This window comes from Phaethon lepturus, unplaced genomic scaffold (assembly GCF_000687285.1).
Source record: "Phaethon lepturus isolate BGI_N335 unplaced genomic scaffold, ASM68728v1 scaffold6197, whole genome shotgun sequence".
NCBI lineage: Eukaryota > Metazoa > Chordata > Aves > Phaethontiformes > Phaethontidae > Phaethon > Phaethon lepturus.
The window spans coordinates 53,582-59,934 of record NW_010551091.1 but is presented as its reverse complement, the minus strand read 5'-3'; positions in this window follow the sequence as shown (position 1 = coordinate 59,934).

Below are 6,353 nucleotides of genomic sequence, written 5' to 3'. Positions count from 1 at the left end.
GGGGGTTAGGGGCCCACGCGTGTCCTTCCCCGCCGTCACCCCCACCGCCCCTCCCCGGCGAGACTGAAATGGGAGCGGCCTGCTTCTCTCCGGGCCCGCAGCAAAAGCTGAACGCCGTTGACCTGCCAGGCTGCGTGTTGCAGTTCAGCCCTAGCCGAAGTAGCTGGGCCAGGCGAAGGGCGCGCTTCTGCGTGGAAGCAAACACGGGGTGGTGATCTGCTCCGCTTAAGGGCTGTGTCAGCGCTTCTCCAGCAACTGTTTCTGTTTTATGGCCTTTTAAGTGATAGGCATTCACCTCTGGCCCGGAAAGGACTTACAGTATGACATTTCTGCTAAGGCAAGAGGTTTTCGAAATACTAAGTCTATGCATCAGGTTCATTATAGTGGCAAAACAGCCACAGTGCTGTTCTTTTGTTTGCCGTGGAGTTAAGGCTTATCTCTACAAAAGCACATCACGGTTACTAGTTGTCTGAATAAAATGAAAGAGAAGTTCTCATTTTGGTAACTGGAATTAAAAAAAAAAAAAAGGCTTTCGGATTGCTAAGTTCAGTTTGCAATATGTGGTGGAGGGCCCCTGAGTCGGTGACTATTTAAATCTGCATGGATGTTAAAGTTGCAGAGTGTGCAGTCTGCCTTAGGGTGTTGTGGCAAGGAATTGGAAAGTGAAACTCAGTAGTCAGTTGTTATTCTGCACTTTGGTTGCGTGAACTCAAAGCCAATAAACTTGAAAATTTGCAGTACTGTGCTGCATTGAGGACTGCAATCAAATAAGATAATGTCTAGAGTATAGATGGACACAGAGTATTTATCTGTAGATGAAAATTAAATTTAAAACATGATTTCTTGTAGCAGTGTGCTCAAAAAACTGTTTTTCTGGGGAGTTGTTCAGGTTTGCTTTATTTTGTAGGATAAGTTAATTTCTCAGGTGTGCAGTGAACTGCCTTCAAAGTGTTCTTCCCTTTCAAAGCCTCTACTCTCTGGACCTCAAAAGGGTGCACCTAAAACTTGCTGATATTATTCCTGGTTTACCTGCCTGATTTCCAGAGAGGAAAACATTGTTCTTGCCTACAGGCAGGCCTACTGCGCTTTTACTTCAGCCGCTTGACAGTCTAGTGTATCATCCGGATTCAGATGATGTTGAACAGAAAGGACTCCTTCTACTCATACTCTAACTGTATGCAGCTAGGAGCTTGGTTACAGGAGACGAATTTCTCTATGTGTACATTTGCGATGATTGCTTGAACTTGTTCTTGAACACTTGTTCTTGAACCCTCCTTGTTCCCAATAGAGTTCTTCGACCTATCTGTGATGTGCACAGGACCAGTGACCCTTGTCATGGCTCACAAGCAACATTAAGGTTTGATTTTACATATTAAGCTGTCTTTAGTGCTGTTGGTAACTGTAAAGATAAACTGTCATTTTGTACTGAGTTTTCTATCGGTGGGTCACAGTTTAGGTCTCTCTTTTGAACATGAGTACACAGGTAATGTCTGCGGCAGGTGATTAGATGGGAAGCATCTGGTCATCTGGATTCACAAGATGCCACATTATGCACCTTCTTAGATGGTTATCTTTCTGCTCTACCTCTTGCCTGACCTTTGCAAAAAGTGGATAGTTTATTGTCCTTGTGGCTATTTTGAAATTACCTATTTGGCATGGTACTTGCACATTTGGACCCAAAACTTGTTCTTTTGTTCTACTCAGGATGGCCATGATGCACTGGGTTTCCACTGCTTCCTAATATACAGCTCAGAAATATCACCCTCTTCCTCACTTGTAATGAAGGAGAAAACTTGGTTATCTCCTTTAATATGTAATTGTGTTGTGCTGCTTCTGCTCTTGCTATCCCAGTTAATTCAAACTTCCAGATATGTAAAGGCAATATGCTTTAAAGTACCTTGTTTGCCAAAGTAAGAGAAGTGCTCTGTGCTTGATGAAGAACTCCACGAACAGTAAATATGTCTGGAGAGTTTTATCTTTTGTACTTTGAGTCCTGTTTTCAGTATGTAATCCGATACTTTTCATGTTACACTTACTATGTCCATAGATGCTCATTTCCTACTGAATTTAAGTGAAGCTGATTTTTTTTTTCCTTATTTGCATGTTTTTTTATCACTGACTGGAAACAGCTGGTAGCCATTTCTACATCCATATCATTTCAAATAAAAGTTAACTTCCTTGGTTTTGTATGAAGGAATATGGTGTGCCCTTTGTGAAGCTTCTTCCTGAGGTTCCCAAGCTCTGCAAGTCTCGGTGTCTTCAGTTGCTCACTAGCTTGTCAAGCTGATGACTTTTTGCAAAATTCCCCTGAATGTGCCTTTGCCCTGTAGAGCTTGGCAATTTCATTAGTTTGTAGTTTCTCTGCGTTGTCTGTGGCATCCAGGAGTGATTTTTTTGGTTGTCCCTTTCTTATTTGCTACTGCTTGCAAATGGGTGTTCTTTTCCTAAGAATGCCTTGTCAAAGTGCCTTCATGGATACTCTGTGGCCCTTGGGAGCAAGAGGAACGATTTGGCATTCAGATACTTAATATGTTATAAGTCAGTTAAAGTTTTACAGATTGATCTACTACATGTGTTCATGCTTCTTTTAAAATTCTAGTTGTTGGTATTCTTTACTGTTAGTAAAGACACTGCTTTCAAATGCTAAAAAAAAAAATTAGTGTACCCTGGAAGTAATCACACAGTTATTTCTCTTTGTACTGTGCAGAGTTGTTGGAGTAGGACAGGGAGGGTGTAGTAGAATTGTGTTGCATCGCTGGCCGTGGGAACAAGTGCCTGTTTGCCTAGGGTCATTGTTAATTATTTGTAACTAAAACAAGCCTGGAATCGCTGACCACTGTTTCTCTTATGGTATTGAAAAAGCTGTTTCTGTTCCTGAGGCAGCTCTTCCAGGGAATCAATTGCTAGATAAGTTACTCGGACCTGTGCAGCTGGGTTTGGGACTTGGGTCTTTGATGCCTGAAACCTCACAAACCTGTTTAAAGCTAAATGAAATTCCTGATGGCAGTATGGGTTATGGTGGAACACTAGAGTTTGTTATGGATCACTTAGTTACTTCATTTGACTTACTACTTTTGGAATATCCAGAAAATGGATCTGTTTAATTTTCATAGAGAATTCTGGCCTCTATGCTGTCTCCTACAAGCATGGTAATAATAATAAGGGCTGACTATTTCCAAACCTCTGTTTTCTTGGAAGTGGTGGTGAATCAGTACTAATGCAGATTGTAAAGGATCTGTAGACTTCAGTCTTTGATTCAGTGTGTGCGGTTCTCTCATTTGTGTTTCTGCATATGTCAGGCTTTAGCAGTTTGGGGAAAAGAAGGTTTCGTTATCCAGGATCTTCCGACACTCTGATATCTTGACTTCAGAGGAAGGTATCAAGGTACATCTAATTAAATATGCTACAATGTGGTCTAACTGAACTGTTGGCTTCATTGTAAACGTTGTGAGAGAGACTGCAGAAAGGTCAAAGCTGGAGGCGAAAACTTACTTTAAGTAACACTTACACAGGTAAAATGACAATAATTAAATTCTTTTGCTTGCTAACTTTTTTCACATAATTTGTTAGAAAATGTCTTCATTTTCTCAGCTGTTCTTCATGCAGATGCTGCATTCTCCAAGAAAAACATATTTGATGTCTACTTGGGAGTTCCTTATTGTGTCCTGTAAAAAAATGCAGTACAAGCAAAACATTGCAAGTGCCTTTATAACTGGAATAATTCTTGTGTCTGGTTCACTCGGCTCATGTTAATTGTAGTGGAGGGCGTGTGGTACAAAACAGCAATTCAGATGCATGTATCCTTTTAGATGATGAAAGGTTGACATGTGTATTTTTTTCTGCATGACGCATGGCTGTATTCTGGTAGCTGTTGTGGATTTCTGCTTGCTGCCTACTTCACATGGAAGCTTAATTTGTGGCAAGATGTCACATGTTTTGAACTTCTGTTAGGGAGGCTTTTTACTGTTTGAGTTCCTCCTTTGTATGGCCAAGTATTTGTGGTCTTGTACAGAAGATTTAGCTTAAGGACGAAAGTCTTGTCTTTAAGAACACCAAAATTAAAACAACAAAACCCTATAACTAAATAAACCTTTGTCCTGGGGTACTTTAGAAATGATGAAAACTGATGAGTGTCATAGTGTGCCAGATAGACATGTTTATTATACGCTGAGCTGTTTGTAGCATGTGAATAACTGTCATGTTTGCTGCCTTTCCTCCACTTGTCAGGCCTGCATGGCCTGCTCATGGTATGAAACCCATGGCATTTCCATTAATACCCCTCACAGGTCCTTGTTGTTATTGTGTGTTCAGCTCGGCCAAAGCTCAAACCTGAAGAGCAAGAGAAGGAAGGGCTGCTTGGTTTTATACTGAACTCCAAAACTGCTTCTACAAGATCAAGCTGAAAGCTGAAGTAACAATTTTTTTTTTTTTTTTTTTTTTTTTTAGAGCCTTGGTAGTGATTAACTTAGTGTTTCCTTCCCTAATGATTGTAGTTATTTGTGGCTATAAACTGGAATGTTTATAATCAATCATGTGAAATAATTAAGAAAACAATTAGCAAGAAAGGCTTGTACCCCAGTGATGGGGTTCTCTAAGCACTTCATGATGCGGAAGACAATTAGCTAGCTTTTAGTGAACAACTTCCTCTTTGGCTTCTGACTTGGCAAATGAAATGCCTTATTCAGGAAATGGTTGTGGCCATTATAGCAATTAACTAGAAAATAAAATATTCAAGGTCATTTTTGAGGTATGTTACAAAGGGAAGTTGAAAATAGTTGGGGGTTTGTCTCCCACTGGTTATTGTAGCAATGTAAAGCTAAAAAAAATGACCAAATGCACCAAGATCTATGCAACTTGCAGGTTGCACCAGACGAGCTCCCAGTAGCAACAGTATGAAGCACAAACTACCGAAAAACGCATTGGACAAATGCAGATTCCTTCTTCAAGCTGCTCAGATACTCTGAAAAATGCCATGCACCTGTGAATCCAGATGTTGGAAAGAGCGAATCTAAAACATTGCTTCTAAAGAGGTGCACAAGTGACAGTTGTATGTTAAATATCAGAGGGATAAAACTATGATTTTTTTTTGTTTGTTTGTTTTTAACGTTTAAACACCAGTTTAGCGTGGAAACAATTTCTGCAGTACTAAAAGCCCAAAAATGGAACAAAATAGTTTGGGGGTATTCATAGTTCTAAGTGCTTAAAAGAGAGAACATCTCTGCCATGTGCAAGCAGGGATTAATATTAAAGATGCTAAATTTTGGCCTTAGGGCCAGGATTACTGCCCATCCTCTGCACAGTGAGTAGTGTCTTCCAGAACTGTACAGATAGCTTGCTGCATGCCAGTGCAGGTCACAGTAGTTGGAACATGGCTTTGCGAGAGACCTGTGATTCTCCCTCAGTCGCATCTATAGTTGATTTCCCAAGCTATGGTACAACACTATGAGAAACATCTCTGAATGACAACATCGTAAGCACAGTCATTTTCTATTTATTTATATGCTTTTCCAGGTGTTTTACAGACCTTCTGAAGTCTGGACCATAGTTAGAGTATTTGCTCTCTTTACTTGTATTAATTATGGACAATGTCTGTCTAATAATTATTCAACTGTGGGGTTTCAAGGAATAGGAGAAGCATTGATCGTGTCTTTCAAAGAAGTAAATGGTGTACAATCCATTCAAGAACTTCCTCTTGGGCATGTGTGTGGGACATAAAGTGAATGAGAAAAGCACAGGCCTAACACATTAAAAAAAGAATTACTCTTCCTGATGTTACCCGTTTTCCTTGCGCAAGTGTATAGTGCCAGTTCACGGTCTCGGGTTCTAAGAAGATAAAAACAATTTAAAAAGGAAAAGGATGGTGTTTTCCCTCGGCGTAAGATTCGTGTCCCTGGAGAGAGCGCCAGGGCCCGGGGGTCCGAGGTGAGCGCCCCCCGCCGCGGAGAGAGCCCGCCTGCAGCACCCTGGTCAGCTCCCGGGGCCGGGCCGGACCCGGACCCTTGCCCGTAGCCGCCTACGGCCAGCTCCTGGGTGTAGCCGTAGTCCTTGACTTTGGACCGCGAGGTTTGAAAAGCCTTATCTTTTCAACCTGTGGTGCTTACAGAGGTCAGTCGCCGAGGCATTGGTTACACTGAAGTGTAACTTCCTGGAAAAAGGCCAACGGATTGAGGGAAAAAGGCAGTAGTCTATAAACAGAGTAGCCATGTGATGGCTGGGATTGTAGGCTGCCTTAATTCTGTGGTGTCTTATGGAGGGGTCAAGAGGGAAGATATACCTCTGCTGTATTCCAAAATACCAAAAATACTCAGAACAAGGGAAGAAAATAACAATATTAAGGAAAAGTAGAAAAGAAA